This window comes from Scardinius erythrophthalmus, assembly GCF_964197995.2.
Source record: "Scardinius erythrophthalmus genome assembly, chromosome: 10".
Lineage (NCBI taxonomy): Eukaryota > Metazoa > Chordata > Actinopteri > Cypriniformes > Leuciscidae > Scardinius > Scardinius erythrophthalmus.
Window position 1 is genome coordinate 44972432 of NC_138230.1, and position 15000 is coordinate 44987431.

Here is a 15000-nt window from a genome sequence, read left to right on the forward strand (position 1 = left end):
ACACACGCAACACAAACATCTCCATCCAAGAGCTCAAAGGTGAGCTCAGGCAGCTGAAGAAATACACCAACTCTTCCATCACTGAACTCAACAGAGCTCTCAGAGAACTGCAAGGAGAAAACCAAACTCTCCGCGCACAGATATGCAAGCTAGAGGAGGACAACGAGAGAAAAGAAGAGAACTTCTCCAGACAGCTGCAAGAGATGAGAGAGCAGTTCCAGAAAAACACAGAAGACAACACACTTCACCACAGAACAGCTCCTACTACAGACTACACAAACACAGACAGCGAGCCTGCCACACACACACAGACCCCTGCAGAAACACAACCCTCCCCCGCCCAACCTCCAGAGCCTGACCCAGATGTTCTCCTCCTCATGGACTCTAATTGGAAGTTCTTGGACCCACAGAAACTCTTCCCACATCAGACAGTCTCTGCAAAACGATGCAGCACAACTGGCCACGCCCAGCAGATCATCAGAGACTTCACAGGACACCCCTCATGCGTCATAATCCACACCGGGACTAACGACCTTCACTCGCTGCGCAACAACACTGCTGATGCGGTCAGAAAAATGGCAGAAATCACCAGCAAAAAGTTCCCAGAATCCCGGATCATTATATCCACACTTCTCCCACGACATGACACACCACCACACATCATCCACAACATCAACACTGAGATTTCCCGCAGATGTTCTGCACTGCCAAACGTGCACCTGGTCCACCACCACCACATCGGCCTCCACCACCTGTATGACGGACTCCACCTGCACAGAGATGCAGTGCGCATTTTTGCAAGGACCCTTAAAGATGCAGCCCTGGGCCGCACCCCATCGCCACCGAGACATCTGCTACCGACTCCAGAACACTACCGGCCCATTCACCCCTTCATGCCCAGACACAACCCCCCGACCCCGACGAGGAATCACCGCTTCATGCCCAGACACAACCCCCCGACCCCGGAGAGGAGAGACGTCGGCCTGACGAGCTTCCCACATCATCCTCCACTTCCACACCCACCTATGGCCCACTACACACCTGTAAACCTGCAGTCACCAACTCCACGTCCACCTGCTGGCCATCAAGTCCCCATTAGCAAGAAGAAACCAAGAAACCCCCACACCCGGATAAACCCCTTCATCCGAGAGCACAGAGCTACGCTGAAGCTTTAGCCCGGCCCCCCGCTCCACCCTCCAGCTCCAGCTCCACACCTGCCAGCGAGCTGAGCCAGATCCGAGAGATGCTGCACACACTGTGCAACCAGCTCCTGAACAGATAAGAACACACACAGTGCTCTACTGAGAGAAAAAAAAAAAAGAAAAAAAGTGCACTAATGTAAAATGTTTTACATGTATGTTTTCACATGTAGCTTCACCTTATCTTCTCTCTGTCTCACCAAATAGGTTTTTCTTTTAGAATACAAATGCGTTCATTTCAAATAAGTTGCTGGAATATTCAGGGTCTTCACTCTTCAACATTTGGTTCTAAAAGCACAGACCCTGAATTTCTAAAAAATATAGAAGATGTTGATATCATAATCCTCACTGAAACCTGGTGTCGAAATGATGCGCTCACCTACTGTCCCTCAGGTTATTATGAAGTTATTGTGCCCTCAGTCAAACTAAGTTCAGTCCATCGTGGACGAGACTCGGGAGGAATCCTGGTGTGGTACAGGGAGGATCTGGCCAAACACATTTCTACCATTACAGTTGGGAAATTTCATTGCTGGTTAAAATTAAACCAAATTGGCATTTCAGCTACAGACACATATCTCTGTGCCATCTACATTCCCCCAGCGGAGTCCCCTTACCATGATGAGGAATACCTCAACAGCGTCCACACAGAAATCAGCCATTTCCAGGCCCAGGGAGACGTGCTGCTGTGTGGAGACTTTAATGCCAGAACTGGATCTGAACCTGATGTCATAGATCCAAAGGGCAATGAATATGTGTTTGGCCAAAATCCCCCGAGTCTCACAAGAAAACTTCCACCGAGAAACAACCTTGACCAAACCGTGAATAGAAGCGGTAGAGAGTTGGTGCAGCTCTGCCGAGCCTCAGGCCTGTACATCCTGAACGGCCGGATCAGAGGGGACTCTTTAGGGAGGTTCACGTGTTGTTCAGGTCTTGGAGCTAGTGTAGTTGACTATGCCATCACTGACATGGACCCATCCTCCTTCAATGCATTCACTGTCAAACAGCAAACTCCGCTTTCTGACCATAACCAAACTAACATCTATATCAAAACACATCACACACCAGAACAAAACAGGCCGAAAACCTGCCAAATGTATCCGGTCCAGCAGAGGTACAGATGGGCTTCAGACAGCGCAGACAAATTTGTGCAAGCCCTCAGCTCTGAAGAACTAAAACAGTTAATAAATACATTTATTAATAAGAAATTCGAAACAACTAAAGATGGTGTTAATTTGGCTACAAATGAAATCAATTACATATTTAAAAAAGCAGCACATAAAAGTGAATTGAAAAAGAAAGGCAAAAAATACACTAAAAATACTCCAAAAGATGAAAAATGGTTTGACTCAGAATGCAAAACATTAAGAAAACAACTTAGAAAATTATCAAATCTGAAACTTAAAGAACCAAACAACACTGAGATAAGAACTGAATACTTTTCTAAACTAAAAATATATAAAGACACAATTAGAGTGAAAAAGCAACACCATCTGACCAAAAGTATAGAAGAATTAGAACATTCAATAAATCAGAATCAGTTCTGGGATATGTGGAACAATCTGAGCACAACGAAACCACAAGACCTGCCAATTCAAGATGGAGAAATCTGGACAAATCATTTTGAAAACTTGTATAAAGAAATCCCATCAAACCAACTTAATGATAATTATAATCTGATCAAACAAAATCTACAAACTCTTGAAGAGACAATTAAAAATAATCAAAATCCACTTGACTTCCCAATTACACACGAAGAATTGACAAACAAACTCAAAAGCCTTAAAGGAAAGAAATCTTGTGGTCCTGACGGCATTCTAGGAGAGATGCTGAAACACAGCACACCTGAGCTGCAGGCGGCCGTGCTCAAACTGTTCAACATTGTACTCAGTTCAGGCTGCTTTCCTGACATCTGGAGCCAAGGACTTATTACCCCAATTCATGAGAGTGGAGATAAATTGGACCCTAATAATCTCAGAGGCATTTGTGTGAGCAGTAATCTGGGGAAGTTATTTAGCAGCATTTTAAACAACAGAATTGTAAGCTTCCTTAACGAACACAATGTCCTGAGCTCAAGTCAGATTGGCTTCGTTCCAAATCACAGAACTACTGACCACATTTACACCCTACACACCCTAATCAATAAACACGTAAAACAGACCAAAAACGGAAAGACAGACAGACAGACAGACAGACAGACAGACAGACAGACAGAGAGACAGACAGACAGAGAGACAGACAGACAGACAGAGAGACAGACAGAGAGACAGACAGACAGAATTGGTACATTAGTTCAGGGTTTGTGAATGTAAACAAAGCAAAAGGATAAATATGTATGATGTCCACATGAGCTACATCTGCTTACACAAACTTTGATCATATTCCAAATTAGTAAATAATGCAGCCAAAAATAAATCATTATGTTAAATAAAGACAAAATAAACAGTCAGTAATAAAATAAGAACAAACGAACAAGTTAGCAATACCACAAATAAATACAATAAAATAAAGATACAAATGAAACAATCAAATTCTTCAGGTCATACAGTATTCAAGTACAAAATACTATAATGTGTAAATGAAATATAGATTAATCCTTATTAAAGCTAAAGTTATTAATTTAAGAGCAGATTTGATGTGTTTTTTTTTTTTTTCAGCTGCTATTTTAAGCGACGAAAATGTTCGTTGTTAGATAACTATAATAACACTGTTGTAAGGTTTGATCAAATTGTCTTTCTTCGTATCATGGGCATAGAATACGCACGGGAATTAAAATTAAAATTGGCCTTTTAATAAAAGGTGAAGTGAAGTGTGAGGATACTGTGGGTTTGCAGGGCTCCTCATCCGCAAAGCCCAAAGAAAATGATGAGCCGCTCACCAAAAGGGCAAAGTCCATGAACTGCACCAGAGTGCAGTGAGGGGTATTGGCAGGCATGATGTAGTGGACGGCAGTGGCCCAGTGATTCATGTAGGTTGTCTACAAACCGGAAGGTTGGTGGTTCAATCCCCGGTTTGTATAGACTTCAACGGAGAAAAGTGAAGTCAATTAGAAGCACTCACTTCCTGATGGTTGAGCGTACACAGCCTCAAACTGAGCTTGATGATGTAGATGTGACGTGAGTAACCTGTCTGTCAGCTGTAAGCGTTCTAGTAGCTGTGCCAAGAGAAATCTGAATCATTCCCTTCCGAATCTAGCAGACGGTGTTAGCGATCGCCCTCGCGATCAGAGGCATAATAAGACCAATGCGACAGGAAATCCCAATTAAGGTGAATTTATTGTGAAGACAGTGCAAATCCAACAGCAAAAACAAAGAAAAAAAAAAACTACAAAAATAACATAAATATTTACAAGTTTTTGTGGGAAGGTATCCACAACAGCAGTTGTATCGTTTGGTTAACAAACTTTCTGGAACAAGTTTCTATGGATTTGCTTCCACTTCACACAACCAACCTGACCCTCCTGCACCATGCTTTCTGGCAGCCATTTATTGTCTAGGCCACACCCTGGAATGTACCATTCTACAGGTAAGTTTTACTTTCTAACATATGTACTTCCAACCACCTAATGCATATTAAACAACATCCATAATTAAATTACACAGTAACAAGAACATGCAACTATGATGCAAAACAATGAATTAACAATTATAAACCTTGCTTTACAGGAACATTTGGACCCCCCCCCCCCCAGTTACCTAACATGGTTTTTCCCAATCAGGCAGCATGTCCACCATGTTTAAATACTCTGCTTTTAAACTAATACAGGTTTGGTCACATGTGTTTTCCAAGCAGGTAAGTTAGATATGTAATAATGTGATACACAATTTTCAATAAAGTTTTCAAATCAAACATATTTGTGTTGTGGTTCTCTATAAAGATGAATGAACAATGTTAGCGGCTAATGATACCCAAACACGTTTTACATATCCACTACACATAACAAACAAATACACATTGTACCCTCAAATATCTAAAACACATTATACACAATACATTCAAGTATTGCACAAATATTGCACATTCACAACACTGCAGTCTGAATATCCAGGATATCAGTGTCAGTACATAGACTGCGTTAATGCTGCACATGTTTGTGTGTTTGATATGGTGTACCTACATACAGTCCATTCATGATCACGGGTTTGCTCCGTGACATTTCCTCCCCCTTCCCCTGGACACCTCCTGTGGTGTCCTAGAGAGAAAATCAGCCGCACAGTTCTCAGGACCAGTCCGATATAATACTTCAAACTCAAAGGGTTGTATAGCTAAAAACCAGCGTGTAATACGGGCATTAGTGTCTCTCATGCGGCCCAACCAAGCTAAGGCCCGATGATCAGTTTCTAGGGTGAATTTTCTACCCAACAGGCAATATCTAAAGGAATCCAAAGCCCATTTCACAGCTAGACACTCCTTTTCTACCGTTGAGTATCTTGATTCTCTGGCAAGAAGTTTCCTGCTAATGTAGGCAATAGGTTGTAACTCACCAGGTTGTCCTTGCAAAAGTACAGCCCCCAGACCGAACTCTGAAGCATCAGTCTGAACTGTAAATGCCTGATCAAAGTTTGGACTCTTCAAAACAGGCTCTTCACACAATTCATCTTTCAAATCCTTGAAAGCACTCTCACATTCAGCAGTCCAATCAATCTTATTTGGTTTATCCTTCTTTGTAAGGTTAGTAAGACCTATGGCTCTTGCAGAGAAGTGGGGAATGAAACGTCTGTACCATCCAACTAGGCCCAGGAAAGATCGCACCTGCTTCATGGTGAGTACTAATTTCTCTGGCACTCTGTAAACACGTTGATGTATTGGTTTATTATCTTTCAGGTAAATGTGATGTTGGACAAGGACTGTTTTTCCTGGTATTTTCAGGAACAGTTGTTGAGGGATGCTCTCTTGCAGTTGTCCCCTCTGTTCCGCATTCAGATGTTGCAAATTCAAGGAACAGTCATCCTGATGAACAGGCAAGTACTGCTCTTCCATTTCATCCTCCTCCTGAACCGCCCTCACCAGCAGATCGTTTACAACATTTTCTGTCGTCTCCGGATGAGAAGCTTGTTCATGCCACTTTTTCAACATGTTAATATGAAAGATCTGTAAAGGTTGTTGCCTCGATGAAACTTCGATCTCATATGTTACGGAACCAACTTTCCTCTTTACCTGGAATGGACCTTGCCATTTGGCTAGAAGTTTGTTGTCTGATGTTGGTAGTAATAACAATACTTGCTCTCCTGGTTGAAAGGTTCGTGCCCTGGACTTCTTGTCATACCAAGCTTTCTGTTTAAGCTGTGCTTGTTGCAGATTCTCTTGAGCTATGCTGGTAGTTTGCTGTAACTTTTCTCTCATTTTAAGCACATATGAGAGTATGTTCTGTTTATGCAACTTGTTATCTTCCCAACTGTCTCTCAGCACGTCCAGTGGTCCTCTGACTTGATGAGCAAAAAGCAGTTCGAAAGGTGAGAACCCAGTTGTTGCTTGAGGAACTTCCCGATAGGCAAATAAGAGATAGGGTAGCCATTTATCCCAGTCTTTGCCAGTCCCAGACACAAATTTTTTCAACATGCTTTTCAGGGTTTGATTGAATCTCTCTACTAGACCATCAGTCTGGGGGTGGTAAGGGGTAGTACGCACTCTCTTAATACCCAACAATTGATAAACCTGATGTAAAGTATGACTCATGAAATTGGTGCCCTGATCCGTCAGTATTTCTTTAGGTATCCCTACATGTGAAAAGAAATGAAGTAGTGCAGTTGCAACTTGATTCGCAGTAACTTATCTCATAGGATAAGCCTCAGGGTATCTGGGTGCATAGTCACAGATCACCAGAATAAATCTGTTCCCTTTCTGACTTGTTTCCAGAGGTCCCACAACATCCACACCTATTCTCTCAAATGGAATATTAATGGCAGGAATGGGTACAAGCGGTGCTACACTGGGTGTTCTGCTCGTTGCCAGTTGACATTCAGGACATGCTCTACAGTAATCCTTTATCTCGCTGTACATGCCAGGCCAATAGAATCTTTTTGCTATTCTCATTAAGGTCTTCATAAACCCCAAATGACCTGACCAAGGATTAGAATGGCCAAGTTCTATCACTTCCTTGCGATAAAGTTTTGGTACCACTAACTGTGTACCATCTTCCTTAGACTGTCTGTAAAGAAGACCTTGCTCAATCACAAATGTTTCATCATTTAACAAATTCACAGCAGCCTCTGTACTAATTTTGTGAAAGCAATCTGCCAATGTTGCATCTTCAGTCTGTAACCTAGCTATATCATTAGATATGCCTACATCCAATTCATCAACTTCAGGTTCTTCAAGTTCAACCATCAACTGTTCTGAGGAATTAATTACATTGGCCACCCATTTTCTCCTCTTTTCTAGCCTTTCTTCCTTACTTGACTTTGTTTCCCCTATTATCTCATCAGCAAAGAACGGCATTTCCTGAAGGGTATTCTGGGCAAAATCTTCGGGTGATGACAATGGAGTCAACTTTTGAGCCTGTGCTCTAGTAACAACACCGCACCACGCAGTTTCCTGCACCAAATCCGCTAATATGGGCATGTCTGTACCTAGTAAAACTGGATAGGGTAAGGTTGTAGTAATTCCTACTTTCATCAGGTAAGACTGCTCATTAATCTCAATGTATACCTCAGCCGTAGGCAATTCTGATTTATCTCCATGGACACAACATACTGTAACTGTACCATCCGTCCAGAAATCCCTTGTGACATACTGTGCTTGCACCAAAGTTCGTGCACAACCAGTGTCTACTAAAGCGGTTACTGGCTTACCGTTTAACAAAACAGAAACTGTAGGTTCTTAATCTATTTTGGGCCCTGGTGTAGAGGTCGGTATATAGCATAGTCGGGCTGATTTAGGCTTCCTCAAAGGACAATGTGGACTTGTATGGCCTGGTTCTGCACAATTATAACAGACTACATCTTTTTTGTCTGATGATTGGCCTATGGTTACAGCTGTCCGGGTTTTAGGGTGGGTGGGTTTCATAGTCTGGGTTTGCCATTGAGAGCACAAACTACCCCCAAACCCCACAGACTTACCTCTGTTGGATGGCAGGCTTCCAGCATACAGAAACGTCCCAGAGGAACCTCTCCTCGCTGTGATGTAGGCCTCAACCAAGCTAGCTGCCTCTCCTGCAGTTTCTGGATTTCTTACTTCTGGGAACAACAACCGCATGTACTGCTCTAGTACCAGCTTCTCCATCAAGTCCTTTTTGCTACTTGTTTCCAGTTGTACCCACTTGGAAAATAAATCCTTTAATCGAACATACAATTCCATAGGGGATTCATCAACAGGTGTATCCAGTGAACGAAATCTCAGTCGATATGTTTCAGAGCTGATTTCATATTTTTTTAGAATCGCTTCTTTGACTCTGTCATAGTCCAAAGATAGTGCTGGTGACATTGCAACAAATGCACTCCTTGCTTTCCCTGTGAGTAGAGGAATCAAATGAATAGCCCAGTCCTCCTTCGGCCACAAGTACACTTCTGCCATTCGTTCAAAAGTGGTTAAGTACTGCTCTATATCATCATCCTCTTGTAGCTTCGGCAACTGTGGCACCGGAGCCAATCCTCGAAAGGTTGATTGGTCTGCAGTGGCAGCTCCATGTCTGGTGCGCTCTACATCCATTTGGATTTGTGTGACCTGATGAGTAAGTACTTTAAACTGTTGTTCTCGTCGAGCCATGTCTCTTTCTTGCCTCTCATCTCTGTCCTTCTGATACTGCAAGAAAGTTTGAAACATACCCGCTAATGCAGTGAGGGCTGATCCTTCTGTGGTTGGTGGAGGTTCAGTAGCCAGGTGTGCATTTTCCTCTGTAAATCCACTTGCTGCTTGCTGTCCATCCTCAGCATCCATGTCCACCGTCTGCTGTCCTCTTGTTTTGGGTGGCATTTTAGTCTATTCTGGCCTCTTAATCCCACTTCTGACACCATCTGTTAGCGATCGCCCTCGCGATCAGAGGCATAATAAGACCAATGCGACAGGAAATCCCAATTAAGGTGAATTTATTGTGAAGACAGTGCAAATCCAACAGCAAAAACAAAAAAAAAAAGAAAAAGAAAAACTACAAAAATAACATAAATATTTACAAGTTTTTGTGGGAAGGTATCCACAACAGCAGTTGTATCGTTTGGTTAACAAACTTTCTGGAACAAGTTTCTATGGATTTGCTTCCACTTCACACAACCAACCTGACCCTCCTGCACCATGCTTTCTGGCAGCCATTTATTGTCTAGGCCACACCCTGGAATGTACCATTCTACAGGTAAGTTTTACTTTCTAACATATGTACTTCCAACCACCTAATGCATATTAAACAACATCCATAATTAAATTACACAGTAACAAGAACATGCAACTATGATGCAAAACAATGAATTAACAATTATAAACCTTGCTTTACAGGAACATTTGGAAACACCCCCCCCCCCCCCCCAGTTACCCAACATGGTTTCTCCCAATCAGGCAGCATGTCCACCATGTTTAAATACTCTGCTTTTAAACTAATACAGGTTTGGTCACATGTGTTTTCCAAGCAGGTAAGTTAGATATGTAATAATGTGATACACAATTTTCAATAAAGTTTTCAAATCAAACATATTTGTGTTGTGGTTCTCTATAAAGATGAATGAACAATGTTAGCGGCTAATGATACCCAAACACGTTGTACATATCCACTACACATAACAAACAAATACACATTGTACCCTCAAATATCTAAAACACATTATACACAATACATTCAAGTATTGCACAAACATTGCACATTCACAACACTGCAGTCTGAATATCCAGGATATCAGTGTCAGTACATAGACTGCGTTAATGCTGCACATGTTTGTGTGTTTGATATGGTGTACCTACATACAGTCCATTCATGATCACGGGTTTGCTCCGTGACAGACGGGGAGCGTGATTAGGATCTGTCCATGAGCTAAGAGCAGTATTCTGATTAATTATTTTGTCATTTTGCCTCCACATCCCCCCGTCTCAGTGCAACAGACTTTAGTCAACAATACTCGTGTTTCTGAGAGAGTTTGTGGCAGTAAACTCGCTGAGGTTTTGGATTTACACGGACTATCTTACATTATTCTGTCACTATTGTGTCACTATTCCTCAGGTTCCGTCCACGGTTCGGGCGGTGTCCCCGGACCGGGTTCTGGCTCTCAGACAGCGGACACAGATGCTCTGGGACGCCTACTTCTCCTCCGTGGATAAGATTGTGCTCACCACACTGGAGGTGAGCTGGGTCAGACGAGGTGTGTGTGTCTGACAGAGAGGAAGGTCTGCCAGGGGAAATTAAACCAGCACAGGATGCCATACATCATTAGCACATACTTAGTTCCCTGCCCTTAGGTTAACTGGCGAATGAGATGTCAAGTGTGCACAGAAGTGTGGCTTAACTGCGCCCCCTGCTGGCCAACAGGCACAAGTGGTCATTCTGGAAAAACTATATGTGTGTGGTTTTGATTTTATGTGATTGTTATATTGGTAACATTATACAATAAGGTTTGTTAGTTAACATTAATAATGTTATAACATTAACAATGAACTAAATTAATAACTTTTTTACAACAAAAATGAACCATTACTGAACTTACTTAAGCTGGACTGTGACGCTATTTTCTTCTAGAAACAAATTTTGCTGCATTATTTTCCTGTTATCTCTGTACAGCTGTTTTAACACTAAAACACTATAATAATAATGAACTGTATGTATACAGGATTTATAAATATGTGTTAATGTTAATTTCAACATTTACTAATACTTCTACATTATATTAAATAACATTAACAAAGATTAACAAATACAGTAACAAATGTATTGCTGGTTAGTTCATGCTACTTAATACATTAACTAATGAACCTTATTGTAAAGTGTTACCAAGATGACAAATAATAGCAATAATAAAATAGAAAAATATACATAATGTCAGAGATGGATGATTCACAGGCAGAAAGTGTCTATTAAAATAAAAATATTTAAGGTGTCTTAAAATAAAAGGAAAACTTTTTTTTTTTTTTTTTTTTTTTTTTTTTAAAGGAAACAGATAAGAAAAGAGAACCTACAGTCCCATTTGCCTTGATCTACATCTTGGTATACTCTCCTATCATATTACTTTAGATCCTAAAAGTGATGTGTTTTTAACATCTTATTTTCTGTCTCCTTCAAAGGGCACTAAGATGGCGCCGTGGGCGAACCCAGAGCACTTCAAGTTCTCAACATATGACTGACAGCTTGATGGATGAGAAAACATCACAGATCTGTCAATCATTCCAGCTGCTGTTTCATTGGAGGAGTTTGTAGCGTTAAGGTGCTGTGGACTAACACACGGCAGCGAGTCGCCAAACAACTGAAGTGGTAATTACATGACCAATAAAATAATTCCGAAATGCAAACTGTGTGTGGATGAATTTGTAAAAAGTATCTTTTATTTTGATGTTTTCTAGAACTATCCAACATGGGTCGTTAACAAATAACATGGACATTTCTCTTTTCAACATCAAGAAATTAGGTAAAAATAAATTGTGACAAACATTAATTTTTCAGACAGCTTAAAGTTGAATTAGGTTATTAGAATAAATAATTTAAGTACATATATGGGAAAGTGTTTCAGATGCACAAGCAAATGACGATTCTTATGAATTGTTCTCCAACTTTGGAGTTACTGGTTTGAATCACTCTGATATCTGACTGAATAAACATCTACTTACCGATTTGAAAACTGGTATTACTTTTAAATGCTAATTCAGTGTTTTGATAAAGATGTTAATAATCAGAGCATTGGGATTAATCACTGTAAATGAGGCAGGAGCTGAGTCTGATCTCATCTGTCCAGATGAACGAGCAGTGAACAAAAGACATCTTGACTGAAGATGGTCAGATGTTTATGAATACAAGAGTGTCTAGGGTGCTCAGGGTGTTCAGTCAGATGTTTGAAGGAGCTCTTTGGGGTCGGAAATTCAAACAAATTTAGAAAAGAGAAAATCCAAGGCACTCTTCTTCAAAATTATTTAAAAAGCCTTTATTTTTCTGGCTATTTCATAATAGAAAAATTAAAAGACATGTGGAGAAGCAACCCACGCGTATTGGCGCAAACAGCCTTCATCAGGGTGTGCTTTCCAAACAAACAATTTACCCGTTTGTGTGTGCTAATTAGAAACACCTGAGTGACATGGTGAGTTACCACATGAAGCATGCCAAAATAATACATACACATACAGAGAGAGTCCACTAGGTGGCCACATTGCGAATCAAATCCCAAAACAAATGTATAAAATGATCACAAAAAAGGACTGAAATCTATTTCTTCTGGGTACACTGCATGTGGCGTGTAAATTGCATATAGAATGTTTCTCTCTGTAAAAGTAAATTTAATCGGTCACCACCCCGGATATTCTTTTTGATCGTTTATAAACCCGCATTAGGCCGTCTGGATTGCTGTTGTGCACATTTTGGAAGTGTTTTGCCATAGGATATAATCCAAATTAGCTTTTCTAATGGCATTTCTATGCTCCGATACTCTGTCTTTGAGACGTCTCTTAGTCCGGCCTACATAAAAACATCCATATTTACATGATAACCTGTATACCACAAAAGTAGCATTGCAATTAATGAATGCTTTTATGTTATACATCGTATCTTGAAATTACATAATTGTTTGCATTCTTTAATATTGGAACAGTGATTGCAAGACTCACATAAGTACCTTTTAACTGTCTGTACAGCCAAGTAATCTGTTTTGTTTTGTTTTTTGTCAGGAAGATGAGGTACTAGCCTATCACGTAATGTGAGAAATCTTGAAGCTCATTTTTGGAGGTGCAGAAAATACTTCTCTAAGCACAGGGTCACTCTAGATTAGATTCCAGTTTGAGTGTATAATCCTTTTCACAAATACGTCTAAGATGTTGGAACTGGCCAAAAAGTATATTGTTTTTGAGCCTATATATTTAGATGGAAGCTATTTGCTTTTAACATAGTGTTCCTGTTGTTTTACGAGACACGGTAGTATGGAGCTTCTCATCTTTACCATTAGAAATGGTTAGATCTAAAAAGTTAATAATCGCTTTGGAATGTTCCATGCACAAATTTACATTCCTATCATTATTGTTCAAGTGACCAATGAAATTGTATTAATTGTATTAATTGCCGCAAGGATCTGTGTTAGGCCCTCTATTATTCTCAATATATATGCTGCCACTTGGAAATATTATAAGGAAACATGGAATTAGTTTTCATTGTTATGCTGATGACACTCAACTATATATTTCATCACGGCCGGATGAAAACGCTAAATTATCCAAATTGACAGAGTGTGTTAAAGATATAAAAGATTGGATGACGCACAATTTTCTTTTATTAAATCCAGATAAGACAGAGGTAATACTTATCGGTTCAAAAAACCACCCACAAAACCTCTTACAATACAACTTTAACATAGTAGGGTGTCCTGTTACTTTATCCTCTACAGTAAAAGACCTGGGTGTTATATTAGATTGTAACTTGTCTTTTGAAAATCATATTTCATATGTTACAAAAACAGCCTTTTTTCACCTTAGAAATATTGCTAAATTACGTAACATGCTATCTGTTTCTGATGCAGAAAAGCTAGTTCATGCATTCATGACCTCGAGACTAGATTACTGTAATGCTTTATTAGCTGGTTGTCCTGCATCCTCAATAAACAAGCTACAGTTAGTCCAAAATGCCGCCGCTAGAGTTCTTACTAGATCAAGAAAGTTTGACCATATAACACCAATTTTATCATCACTACATTGGTTACCTATAAAGTTCCGTATTAATTACAAGGTATTGCTACTGACTTATAAAGCCCTAAACGGCTTAGCTCCAGTTTATTTAACGGATCTTCCATCGCCCTATAATCCATCGCGCTCTTTAAGGTCACTAAATTCGAGGCTTCTGGTCATACCTAGGATATCCAGATCCACCAAAGGAGGGAGAGCATTTTCACATTTAGCACCAAAACTCTGGAATAGCCTTCCTGATACTGTTCGTTGCTCAGATTCGCTCTCCCAGTTTAAAACTAGATTAAAGACGCATCTCTTCAGCCAGGCATTCATATAATATTTTAATCTTACAGTTAAATCCGGTCTCTACTTCATAAACGCCAGAGGAGAACTGGCCCCCAACTGAGCCTGGGTTCTCCCAAGGTTTTTTTTTTTCGGTTCCTTGCCACTGTTGCCTTTGGCTTGCTCAGTTGGGGATACTTAAATTGATTAATCGATTCACCAGTGCTATTGATCTGCATTACCAAACGTGGATGTTTTACACCAGAAACAAACACTGATGTACTATTTTATTTAATACTGTGAAGCTGCTTTGATACAATCTGTATTGTGAAAAGCGCTATATAAATAAAGTTGACTTGACTTGACTATTAATTCTTCATAAGAACCAGCCCATATCAAGAGAATACCATCAATGTACCTCCCCCACCATTTTATCTTGTCATTGGTGCTGTTTAAGTGGACAAAATCCCTCTCCCACAAACCTAAAAAAGTTAGCATATTTATAGGGGCAAAGCATGCACCCGTTGCAGTGCCCCGAACCTGGATGTATAGTAGGTCTTGGAAAAGGAAAACATACTTTTGTGAGCTGAATGGTCATGTGTTTAGCAGGAAGCGTATGTGGACATTTCGTCTGCCGGAAGTTCTTTTAGCCAATGAAAGTTATATGGATATTTTTTACACATCGCTTCACTTCAGAAGGCCTTTATTAACCCCAGCAGAGCCATGTGGAGGACTTTTATCATGGATAGATGCA